The following is a 13,619-nucleotide window of genomic DNA, read 5'->3' as shown; positions in this document are numbered from 1 at the left end:
TCAACAGTTGTGCTGATCTTGAAGCCAATCCAGGGATGGTCTTTTTCTTTTCTTGGAGGACAATAGATGTAGCTCCTTTGGCCTGTCTCCTGCCTGTAGAATTCCAAGAAGCAGACAACATTCTTTCTTTTTATTCTTTCTCTATCCCCTTCCCTTCAGTCTAAGCACATGGATTTTCTGCTGTAGTTTTTGTATATATCCATCAGTCACAGGCTTAATCTCTTTAAAAAAGGTTGTGTAGCCATGTCCTTGTTGAACATTCTAGGACATTTCTAAATACCTAAGTTCTGTTTTCATTTTTCACAGCTCATTTTTAAGGCCATCTCTTTCTTCTTGCATTTTACTAAAAGCAACAAAGAGAAACTATGCAGCCCCTTTAAGATCTTGCTTAGAAATATCCTCAGCCAGATATCCAAGTTCACCATGTACAAGCTCTACTTTTCACCAAGCATTTGAACATAATTCAGACAAATCCTTTGCAACTGTATAAATAGCATCACCCTTCCTTCATTTTCCAATCAAGTGTTCATCATTTTCTTTGAAAATCTTACCAGAAGCACATTTAACATTCACATTTCTAGCAACATTCTGTTGCTGGCAGCTTATGTGTTCTCTAAGATGATGGAAACTTCATCGCTTTCCTCACTTCCTTCTGGGCCCTCACCACAATTGCATTTGACATTGAAATTCTACCAATAGCCTCTTCAATGCAATATAGACTTTTACTATTATTTACCTTAAAACTCTTCCAGCCTCTATCCATTACCCAATTCCAAAACCACTTCCACATTTTAGGTATCTGTTAGAGCAGCCCTCCCATTTCTCAGTACCAATCTGCGTCTTGTTATCTAGTGCTGTTATAACAGAAATACCACAAGTGGATGGCTTTAACAAACAGAAATTTGTTTTCTCACAGTTTAGGAGGCTAGAAGTCTGAATTCAGCTGGCTCTGGGAGAAGCCTTTCTCTGTTGGCTCTGGGGGAAGGTTAATAGAATTCTTAAGAAAACAGCTCTTTCTATCTCTTATTTAGAATCCCACTAACTTTTTCCACATTTGTGAGAGTCAAGCATTAAATTAGACCTTTAGTGCCAGGATGACAGACATTTTGTGTGACAAGTAACATATGGCAGAATTGCTCATCCCTCAATGACTAAGGCTTTGTTACTAGCTACTCTGCTTCATTCCTTCTTCCTTTCAAATGAATGTTTTGTCTTTTACGAGACTTCCTAAGTCTTTAAGATAATTACATTTGTCAGGTCTTCTACAGCATTTGTCCAAATTCAAGAGAATCCCAGAAACAGACACAGTTTGAGATGAAGCTGTCATCTATTTCTCACCCCATGTGTCTACCATCCCACCTATTAGGTTTCAGAAGATGATAGATGATGAACGATGCCTCTGACAGCATATTTCCTCAGTGTTCTCTTTGGGACTACCATGAGAAACAAGTGTCTAAATTGGTGGGTTTTGTGCCCTGACCGTTTCATGAAGAGTAGCTCTGATTTTACCTGTTTTATCTTTCCTAACTCAACAGCTTTTTGTTTGGTTGTTTGAAGAAAGAGTGTCAAGACTTTTATTCCCCTTCACTCCCAATCGCAGTTTTAAAAGGTTCTTAAGGTCATGAGTTATTTAGCATTGGTAGCTATTAGGAGTAACCCTGGTATCAGTACAGTCAAATCTAACTTTTTGCAAATAGGTGGTGAATAATCGACAATTCTGGAAAACACTTTTTTAGTATGAAATTTCTCTTCTCCCCATACTCTCATCCTAACAGTTGCATAAAGTTAATTTATTACTTAAAAGTGTCCTTGTTTTTGAAAGTGAAATTCTCTTGCTCTGGACACATGTTTCTGAAGAGACTATTTTTTTTAATCACTGATAAAGTTCTTTGCTTTTACTGGAGACATATGCTGAAGCTACAGCTTTGCATACTGTTTGAAACTCGTGTAGAATTAAAGTATCAGTGTCACTTTTTATAGTACAGGTATTTTGCCTTTAAATGTGGTTTGGTTTCTAAAGTCATTGCCGTGGATTGAATTGTGTCCCCCAAAATATCTGCCAAATTGGCTAGGCCGTGATTCCCAGTATTGTATGATTGTCTACCATTTTGTCATCTGACGTGATTTCCCTATGTGTTGTAAATCCTATCACTACGATGTAATACGATGGATTAGTAGCAGTTATATTGATGAGATCTACGAGATTAGATAGTGTCTTAATCCAATCCCTTTTGAGATATAAAAGGGAAAAACGAGCAGAGAGACATGGAAACCTCATACTACCAAGAAAGCAGGGCCAGGAACAAAGCGTGTCCTTTGGCCCTGAGGTTCCAGTGCTGAGATGCTCCCATACCAAGTGAAGACTGATGACAAGGACCTTCCTCCAGAGCTGACAGAGAGAGAAAGCCTTCCCCTGGAAATGGAGCCTGAATTCGAACTTCTAGCCTACTGGACTGTGAGAGAATGAATTTTGTTTGTTAAAGCCATCCACTTGTGGTATTTCTGACTAAGGCAGTCATTATTTGAAATACTTTGCTAGTGTTGCTAGATCGTTATTTGCACAATGATTTTAATAGCTGGCCCTGTCTTATCTCTGAATTTCAAAATTCTATTTTTTTGGTTGTGTTAATTTGTAGCCCAGAGTACACTAAAAGGTTAATGGTAAAGAATTGATTTGGTGCAGCCCCTGACTGCATTGACTTGCTGAGGAAAATATTTTTAATGAATCAAAAAAAAAAAAAAAAATCAGGATTATAAACCAAGGATCACCTAGAAGCCTCACTGTCCCTCACAAAACTATTCCAACATGATTTGAACATTAATTCCATAGGCTTATCCAATCCAAAATCTTCTAAGAGATTTCTCTGTTTCTAGGGATAATTTCTTCTTGTTTTCCTTTTCCTTTAAGCTCTTGACCTGCACGTACTACCTTGGTTTTGCCTTATATCAAGGTGAATGTAAAGTTCAGGCACTTCCTCGGCTTCAAAAGCAATTATTGGATTAATGAACTTCGTGAGTTTTGAAGACTGTCACGGGGAGGGGTCACCTCCCAGGTGGACGTACCTCCTCTCCTAGTTCTGACTTCACCCCCACATCTTTTTTGCTCTCATTCTTCTTCCTCTGTCACAGAAGTAACAAGCAATTCTTGGGGTCTCAGCTTGAGTTATTTCCATGAACTTTCAGATATTCCAGAGTCTGCCCAAACACTTCCATTTCCTACAAATATTACAGATAATACTAGTGGATAAATCTTTCCCCATTTCATTACAGAAACAAGTTAGGGAAGATTTTTCTTTGTTCTGTTTTGCTTCTAGTAGTAGTTGTTGTTAAGAGTGGGTGGTGGGGCTATTTTGTGTTGGACTGCTAAGAAGCTAGTCTTTTTTTTTAGTATAAAGCCAATAATTTCCCGGGAGGTGGAGTGGGCTAAAAATGGATTTCTCCTCTGATGGGCAAGGGTATTATGAACAAGAGTGAAAGAAAGTGCCCATTAGGGTACAGAATGCAGAGCCAGTGCAGGGTAATTCAGATATAGCCAATATAAAGCCAGTAAGGGAAAAATGGAGTGCATAGGGAATAAAACCAAGCACATTATTCTCTTTGAGCTCAGTTGAGAAAACAGGGTTTGCAATTTATAGACCTACAATGTTATAAAGAAGGGAGGCAACATCAGGAATCTTTTGAATTTAATTATTGCTTTAATATTAGTACATTTCTGTGGCCACAAAATCACCTGTATTCTGATAGCAAAGGTCTAGATGTTATCCATGGGAAATTGAATTTGATTTTTGGTAAAAGATAATTTTCCAATTTATTTGTTTTTCACTGAACATAAGAATATTTTATGCTTTACGTTTTATATGCCTTATAGTTTATACCTTATACAGATTTTCTTAATTAATTCTCACAGCAAACTTTGGAGAGGTAGATGCTTCTTTTGTGTTATTTTAACAGTGAGAAAAGCCAAACACAGAGAAGTTAGTAACTGGTCTAAGACCACATAGACAGAAAGTGCAAAGCAGGGAATCCTAATCCAGCAATCTCAAGGCAGCCTCAGAAGTCCTAGCCAAGATACCTGTACCAATGCCAATTGCCGTCCAATTCATTCCAATGCATAGTGACCTCACGTGTGTCAGAGTAGAACTGTGCTCCGTGAGGTTCTCTGTGGCTGATTTTTCAGAAGTAGATCACCAGTCTTTTCTTCTGAGGTAACTCTGAGAGGACTTGAACCTCTGACCTTTCAGTTAGCAGCCAAGCTCATCACCTGTTTATATCACGCAGGAACTCCCTAGCCAAGACAGTAAGAGTCATGATGGTTTACATAACTTTGAACTGTGTTTGTGTGCATTCAACTGATTCAGTGTGATTAATGTTGTAGCGGTGACCTGCCCTCAAGTGGTTTTCAACTCATATCAATCTTATGGGATAGAGTAGAACTGCCTCCTTGAGTAGAATTTTAATTTTATCCCTAATGAAGCAATTCCAAATAATTCTCTAATATTCTTTAATATCATTTAAACTTTATAACAGATTTGTAACTACCTTTCAAATTTCATTTATGGGGTTGGTAAAATATTTTTACAATACATATTTTTGCTTCATTGACCAGGCTGTTGCGCCTCTTATTCATCAATGAGCAGAGTGGGCACAGGGGGCCAAGTGGGATTCAGGAACAACTGAGAAGTTAAATATTTTAGTCACTTTGTGTATATTTCGCTAAAACACTATCATTGTGTCATTTGTTCTGCATTATCCAGACTTCATTAGTAATTGCAGTGTCCTCTGTGTGTAGACTCCAAGCTCAATTCCAGAAGAAGGAACAATGAACAATGAAAGAAGAAAAATAAATGGCACTCCCCTTTCAGTATAAGTGTCCACTTGATAACAGAGATACACAAATGCATGTTAATTGGTAAATGTTTTGCATTAAATTGTTTAGTCAATAGTTTTGTTTCAGGAGAATCACAGTAGCATTTACTGTGTTGGCCATGGGTAACATATCTAATTTAAAATAGTATAGTTTGAATGAATTCTGATGACTACATTGTCCTTCATCTGTTACCTCTAACAATTGGTATGCAACCTTTCACGGCCACAAGAGGCAGCCTTGTCATTCATTGGTGTTGTCAAGAAGCATAAATAATCACTAAGTGACATTTTGACACAAGGGTTTATTTAGTGATGTTCGCATTCTGACATTGACGGAATATGTGAGGACATTTCATCAGCAACAACTCCAGCCTCAAAGAATGCAAAACAGATTATGCACTTTACCAATAGCTAGGGCTACTATCAACCTCCACCTCCCACCTTTTGTTTTCTTCTTTTTTTTCCTCCCCACTTCTGAATTGTTATATTCCTATTATTTAGTTTTGCTAAAAAGCACTCACTGAAAGAATGTTCTATTTATATATGTAGAAAGTTAATTCATTATTTGGTCATTTCATTGCATGTTTTTATTCCTTTTTTTGATCCTTCATCTTCATGCAAAACAAAAGCAGTACAGAAATGTAAATGCTGAACAGCAACATTTCCTTTACCTTAGATGTATAATAGAGTGCTAACACCCATCTGGAAATCTGGGGTCACAGCGGTTAAGAGCTTGGCTGCTAACCAAAAAATTGACAGAATCCACCAGCTGCTCTTTGGCAACCCTGTGGGGCAGTTCTACTCTGTCCTATAGGGACGCTATGAGTTGGAATCGATGGCAACGGGTTCTTTTAACACCCATCTACACTCTCATGGAGAAATTTACTCTCTCTCTTTTATTTATTCTGTCAATAATTTAAGCTCTATAAGTAGACTAGCCACCACGCTTCTATTAGTTTGTCATACTGTGGGGGCTCGCATGTTGCGGTGATACTGGAAGCTGTGTCACAGGTGTTTGAAATACCACCAGGGTCATCCATGGCAGACAGGTTTCAGTGGAGCTTCAAGACTAAGACAGACTAGGAAGAAGGACCTGGTGGTCCACTTCTGAAAAAATTGACCAGGGAAAACCTTATGAATAGCAGTGTAACATTGTCTCATATAGTGCTGAAGATGAGCCCTCAAGTTGGAAGGCACTCAAAATACAACTGGGGAAGAGCTGCCTCCTCAAAGTAAAGTAGGCCTTAATGATGTGGACAGAGTGGAGCTTTTGGGACCTTCATTTGCTGATGTGGCATGACTCAGAATGAAAAGAAACAGATGCAAACATACATTAATAATCAGATCATGGAGTGTATGAAGTATGAATGCAGGAAATTTGGAAGTCATAAAAAAAGGAAATAGAATGCACGAGATGGATAGCCTAGGTGTTAGTGAGCTGAAATGGACTGGTATAAGCCATTTTGATTCAGACAATCATATGTTCTACTACGCTGGGAATGACAAATTGAAGAGGAATAGCATTTCAGTTAAAAGACTATTATTCAAATTTATGTATCAACCATTAAGGCCAAAGATGAGGAAATTGATGATTTTTACCAATATCTGTAGTTTGAAATTGATCAAACATGCAATCAAGATGCATTGATAATTATTGATGATTGGAATGCAAAAGTTAGAAACAAAAAAGAAAGATCAGTAGCTGGAAAATATGATCTTGGTGATAAAAATGGTGCTGGAGGTCACATGATAGAATTTTGCAAGACCAATGACTTATTCATTGCAAATACATTTTTTCAACAACATAAATAGCAACTATACATGTGGACCTCACTGGATAGAAAATACAAGAATGAAATTGACTACATCTGTGGAAAGAGACGATGCAGAACCTCAATATCGTCAGTCAGAACAAGGCCAGGGATCTACTGGAGAATAGATCATCAATTGCTTATACGCAACCTCCAGTTGAAGCCGAAAAAAATTAGAACAAGTCTGTGAAAGCCAAAATAGGACCTTGAGTATATACCACCTGAATTTGTAGACCACCTCAAGAACAGATTTGACTCATTGAACACTAACGACCCCAAATGAAATGAGTTGTAGGATGACATCAAGAACATCATACATGAAAAAAGCAAAAGGTCATTAAAAAGACAGGAAAGAAAAAAAATATCAAAATGGATGTCAGAAGAGACTCTGAAACTTGCTCTTGAAAATGAGGTAGCTTAAGTGAGTAGAAGAACTGATGAAGTAAAAGAGCTGAACAGATTTGAAAGGGTGGCTCAAGAAGAAAAATAAAACTTTATAATGAAAAGTACAAAGACCTTGAGTCAGAAAACCAAGAAGAAAAATGTGCTTGGCATTTTTTAAGCTGAAAGAACTAATTTAAAAATTCAAGACTTGAGGTGCAATTTTGATTCTATGGGCAAAATATTGAATGACATAGGAAGCATTAAAAGAAGATGGAAGAAATACACAGAGTCACTATACCAAAAAGAATCGGTTGACATTCAACATCTTGGGAGGTAGCATATGATCAAGAAACAATGGTATTGAAGGAAAAAGTCCAAGCTGCACTGAAGGCAATGGTGAAAACAAGATTGTAGGAATTGACAGAATACCAACTGGGATGTTTTAACAAACAGATGCAGCACTGGAATCACTCTTCTACACCAAGAAATTTGGAAGACAGCTACCTGGCCAACTGACTGGAAGATATCTGTATTTGTGTGCATTCCAAAGAAAGGTGATCCAAGAGAATGTTAAATTATTCCATTTTTTTAAAAAATATGCTTTAAGTTAAAGTTTATAACTCAAGTTAGTTTATCATACAAAAATTGGTACGCACATTGTTATGTGACCCTAGTTGCTATCCCTGTAATGTGGCACAATATTCTTCCTTTCCACCCGGATTTCCTGTCTCCATTCAACCAGCTCCTATCCCTTTCTGCCTTCTCATTTTGCCTCCTGATAGGAACTGCCCATTTAGTCTCATGTATATACTTGAACTGAGAAGCACACTCTTTCCAAGTATCATTTTATGTCTCATAGTCCAGTCTAATCTTTGTCTGAAGAGTTGGCTTTGGGAATGGTCTTAGGTCTGGGTTAACAGAGAGTCTGGGGGGCATGTCTTCTGGGGTTCCTCCATCTCAACCAGACCATTACGTCTGGTCTTTTTACTACAATTTGAGCTCTACACCCCACTTTTCTACTGCTCCATCAGGGACTCTCTGTTGTGTTCTCTGTCAGGGAGGTCATTGGTTGTAGCCAGGCATGCTCTAGTTCTTCTGGTCTCCGGCTGATGGAGTCTCTGGTTTATGTGGCCGTTTTGTGTCTTGGGCTGACATTTTCCTTGTGTCTTTGGTGTTCTTCATTCTCCTTTGCTCCAGGTGGGTTGGGACAAATTGATGCATCTTAGATGGCTGCTTGCTAGCGTTTAAGACCCCAGACTCCGCTCACCAAAGTGGGATGCAGAACATTTTCTTAATAAACTTTGGTATAAGCCATTTTGACCTAGATGCCAATTGACCTAGATGTCCCCTGAAACCATGGTCCCCAGACTCCTGTCCCTGCTACTCTGTTCCCCAAAGTGTTTGGTTATGTTCAGGAAACATCTTAGCTTTTGGTTTACTCCAGTTGTGCTGACTTCCCCTGTATTGTGCATTGTCCTTCCCTTTACCTAAGATAATTCTTGTCTACTATCTAGTTAATGAATTCCAGAATGTGAAATTATTTAACAATAGCACTAATATTACAAGTAAAATTTTGCTCAAGATAATTTAAAAATGGTTGCAGCATTATATCAACAGGGAGCTGCCAGAAATTCAAGCCAGATTCAGAAGGGGGTGTGGATAAAGGGGTATCATTGTTAATGTCATATGGATCAGCAATGAATACCAGAAAGATGTCTACCTGTGTTTTATTGACTATGCAAAGGCATTCAACTGTGTGGATCATAACAAATTATGGAGAACATTTTGAAGAATGGGAATTCCAGAACACTTAATTGTGCTTATGTGGAACCTGTACATAGACAAAGAGGCAGTCATTGGAACAGAACAAGAGGCTGTGGTTTAAAGTCAGGAAAGTTGTACATCAGGGTTTTATCTTTTCACTATATTTATTCAATCTGTATGCTGAGCAAATAATCCTAGCAACTTGACTATGTGAAGAAGAGCAAGGCATCAGGATTGGAGGAAGACTCATGAACATGAACAACTTGTCATATGCAGATGACACAACATTTCTTGCTGAAAGTGAAGAGGACTTGAAGCATGTACTGATGAAAACCAAAGACTACAGCCTTCAGCATGGATTGCACTTCCACATGAAGTAAAAAATTTTCACAACTGAACCAATAAGGAACATCATGATAAACAGACAAAAGTTTAAAGTTGTCAAGGATTGAATTTTACTTGAATCCACAATCAACACCCATGGAAGCAGCAGTCAAGAAATCAAATGACATATTGCATTGGGTAAATCTGAAGCAAAAGACCTCTTTAAAGTGTTGAAAAGCAAAGAGGTCCCTTTGAGGACTAAGATGTGCCTGATCCAAGCCATGATATTATCAATCACCACATATTCACACAAAAGCTGGACAGTGAGTAAGGAATATCAAAGAAGAACTGATGTCTTTAAATTATGGTGTTGGCAAAGAATATTGAATATACATGGACTTCTAGAAGAACAAACAAATCTGTCTTGGATGAAGTACAGCCAGAATGCTCCTTAGAAGCGAGGGTGGCAAGACTTGATCTCATGTCCTTTGGACATGTTTTCAGGAGGGACCATTCCCTGGAGGAGGACACCAGTGAAAAAAGTGGTCAGTGAAAAAAAGAGGATGACCATTCAATGAGATGGATTGACACAATGGCCGCAACAATGGGCTGAAACATAGCAATAACTCTGAGAATGGCACAGGACCAGGCGGTGTTTCTTTCTGTTATATATGGGGTCACTACGAGTAGGTATCGGCTTGGCAGCAACTAACAATAACAACAACAGGGAGAATAGATTTTCCAATTGGTAGAGATGAGACTAGGAAAAAGAAAAGCTTTAGAGGACTGTTAAATGTAATCATCACCTCAACACTAATATGTTTCTAGAGCCACAACATCACTTATGGGGTCCTAGTAAATTGATAGAAATGCCCTATAAATGGATTGGGTAAAATTTTTATGTTCAGATCAGAATAATTTCTACTTACTGAACTTGAAATTCAAGTTGGCTGGAAACCCTGGTGGCGTAGTGGTCAAATGCTACCACTGCTAATCAAAAGGTCAGCAGTTCGAATCCACCAGGCATTCCTTGGAAACTCTATGGGACAGTTCTACTCTGTCCTGTAGGGTCGCTATGAGTCGGAATCGACTCATAGGCAATGTGATTTTTTTTTAAGTTCCAGCCTTTGTAGACTGGAGGAGGGACCTATAACAAGGAAGCTGAGAGTTTTAATGCATTCCGACTTTACCAGAAACTAACCCCCAGGACTTTTTCTGTTATTTTATGGAGAATTCGATGGTGATCTATGGACTGCTGGGTAGTTACTAAAGTGTGTGAATTTAGTTTAAAATTTTGCACCTCTTTCCCTGAGTGAAAATCTAAAAGAATGTAATTGAGATGTTTCTCTGAGTAAAAACGTGGGAAGAATTCTAGAGGTTTCCCTAAGTAAAAACCCTGGAGGAATCCTAGAAATGAGTTGTAAAAATGACATTTTAGTTTCTAATGGTTAGTGTTTTTATTTTTGTAATTCTTCTTCACCCTTCTCTTTCCAAATTATCACATTATATAAAGCAAATGGCCAGAATTGTCAATCTCAACTAGGCTGTATGTCACTGCTGACACACAGGTTCACCAGTGATGTGCTCTTCCATTGTCCTACCAGTAGTCTTCATGACAATGTTAATTTTTAAAAGAAATATTTTATTGTGTATTTGGAGAAAATTTACACAGCAAATTAGATCCTCATCAATAATTTCTATACATGTTATTCAGTGACATGGGTTACACTTTTCACAATGTGTCAACATTATCATACTTTACATTCTGGTTGTTCAGTTTTTCATTAACCTAGCTTCCGTGTTCCCGTTACCTTCATGTTTTTAATCTTGGATAAATGTTGACCATTAAGTCTCATTTAGATGATGGTTTAAAACAGCATAGTACTCATGGGTGATATTATTTATTTAATGAGCCACTCTGTCTTTTGACTGATAGGTGATAACCAGGAGTGGTTTGCGTTTCAAGTTTATAGCGTATCCCAGGGTGATAGTCTCAGGGGTTTCTCTAGTCTCTACTAGTCCAGTAAGTCTGAACTTTTTTAGGAATTCGAATTTTGTTCTACATTTTTCTCCCATTCTATTTGGGACTATCTATTGTGTCCCTGATCAGAATGATCAGTAGCAGTAGCCAGCCTCAAGGTGGGTGAGACCATTGTTCATGTAGAATATTAATTCTGTAGACTAGTTTTTTTCTTTGAATCTTTGGTTTCCTTCTTTCTCTTTTGCTCCAAATGTGTAGAGATCAACAGTATTGTAGATAGCCACTCACGAGCTTTTAAGGTCCCCGATGCTACTCACCGTATTAGGATGTAGAACATTATCTTTATGAGCTATGTTATGCTGATTGACTGAATTGCCCTCTGAGACTATGGTCCTAAGTCCTCAAACCCAGTAACCCAATCCCAAGAGGTATTTGGGTTTGTCTAGGAATTAGCCATAATTGAGCCCCCTATGTGCTTTATTTTATGTATGAATATATATGCAGTGCACACAAACATGCATATACATTTGCTTACAGAAATACCCATACATGTGTACCATAATATCCACATGTACTTATCTACACATATATACCCCCACGTGTCTGTCAGTTTGTCGTACTGTGAGGGTTTGCATGTTGCTGTGATGCTAGAAGCCATGCTACCAGTATTTGTATACCAAAAGGGTCACCCATGGAGGACAGGTTTCACCTGAGCTTCCAGACTAGGAAGAAGGACCCAATAGTCTACTTCTGAAAAGCATTAGACAGTGAAAACAACAACATATCTACATATATAACCATACATATCATTACTACAGTTGTTGCAAAGTTGTCTATGTTGTGGCTTTTACCCAAATAGTCCCTTATTCTTGTGCACTTCTTAGTGCCATCTTTTACCCATCACCAAAGCTACCAAATGTCTATACCTAGGGATTGATTCCCATCCCTGTTTATATATATATATACATATTCTTGCATTTTTATAATAGTGAGATCATGCAGTATTAATCTTTTGTGACTGACATATTTCGCTCAGCATAATATCGAGATTCATCCACATTATAGCATACTTTAAGAACTTATCATTAGTCTTTACGTCTGCATAATATTCCATTGTGTGTATATACCACAGTTTGTTTATCCATTCATCTGTTGATGGGCAATTATGTTGTTTCCATCTATCGTTATCGTAAATAACACTGCAATGAACATGTTGCTGTTGTTATCATTGTATGCCGTGGAGTTGATATCAATTCCCGGAGACCCTATAGGACGATTAGAACTGCCCCATAGAATTTCTGAGGCTGGATTCTTTACAGAGGCAGACTGCCATGTCTTTCTCCCATGGAGCAGCTGGTGGATTTGAACCACCAGCCTTTTGGCTAGTAGACAAGTACTTTAACCACTGCACCACCAGAGCGTGTGCACACATCTGTTCACGTCACTAGTTTTAGTTCTCTAGGGTATATACCTAGGAATGGGATTGCTGTATCATAGGGTATTTATATTTCTAGCTTTTTGAGGAAACACCATACCATTTTTTATAGTTTCTGAAGAGCCAATTTATAATCCCACCAGCAGTGAGCAGGGTTCCAATCTCCCAGCAACCTCGCCAGCATTTGTTGTTTACTGCTGTTTTTTTTTTTTAAATCAGTGAGATTTTTGTAGGGCTGAATTGCTACTTCATTGTTAATTTTGATTTGCACCTCTCTGATGGCTAATGATAAAAAGCATTTTTTCATGTGTTTGTTGACCACTTGAATACCCTCTTTAGTGAAGCATTTGTTCATGTCCTTTACCCATTTTTAATTGGGTTGTTTGTCTTTTTGTTGTTGAGTTGTTGAAGTTTTCTATATTTTAGATATTAGTTCATTATCAGATAAATTATTTCCAAAGATCTTTTTTCATAATCTGCAGGTTATTTTTTACTCTTTTGATAAAGTTTTTTGATGAGCATAAGTATTTAATTTTTAGGAGGTCCCAGTTACCTAGCGTGACTTCTGTTGCTCATGCATTTGTAGTTGAGTTTGGTAACTTTATTACTGAAAAAAATTAGGTCCCATAGTTTTGTCCCTATGTTATCTTCCAGAAAATTTAGTTTTTGCTTTAACATTTAGGTCTTTGATCCATTTTGAGTGAGTTTTTGTGTATGGTGTTAGGTATGGATCCTGTTTCATTTTTCTGCAAATAAACACCCAGTTATGCCAGCACCATTTGTTAAAGAGACTGCTTCTTCTTCATTGAATGAATTTGGACCCCTTTCAAAAATCAGGTGTCCATAGATGGATCGATTTATTTCTGGGTTTTCATTCTATTCCATTGTTTTATGTGTCTGTCATTGAACCAGTACCAGTGTTTTGGTTACTGTGGCTATATAGTATGTTTTGAGATCAAGAAGTGTGAGGCCTTCAACATTCTTCTTCTTCTTTGAAATTTCTTTGGCTATTCAGGGTCTCTTTCCTTTCTGTATAAATTTGATGATACATTTT

Source organism: Loxodonta africana, chromosome 6, assembly GCF_030014295.1.
Source record: "Loxodonta africana isolate mLoxAfr1 chromosome 6, mLoxAfr1.hap2, whole genome shotgun sequence".
Taxonomy (NCBI): Eukaryota; Metazoa; Chordata; class Mammalia; order Proboscidea; family Elephantidae; genus Loxodonta; species Loxodonta africana.
Note: the sequence above shows the minus strand (reverse complement) of the source record.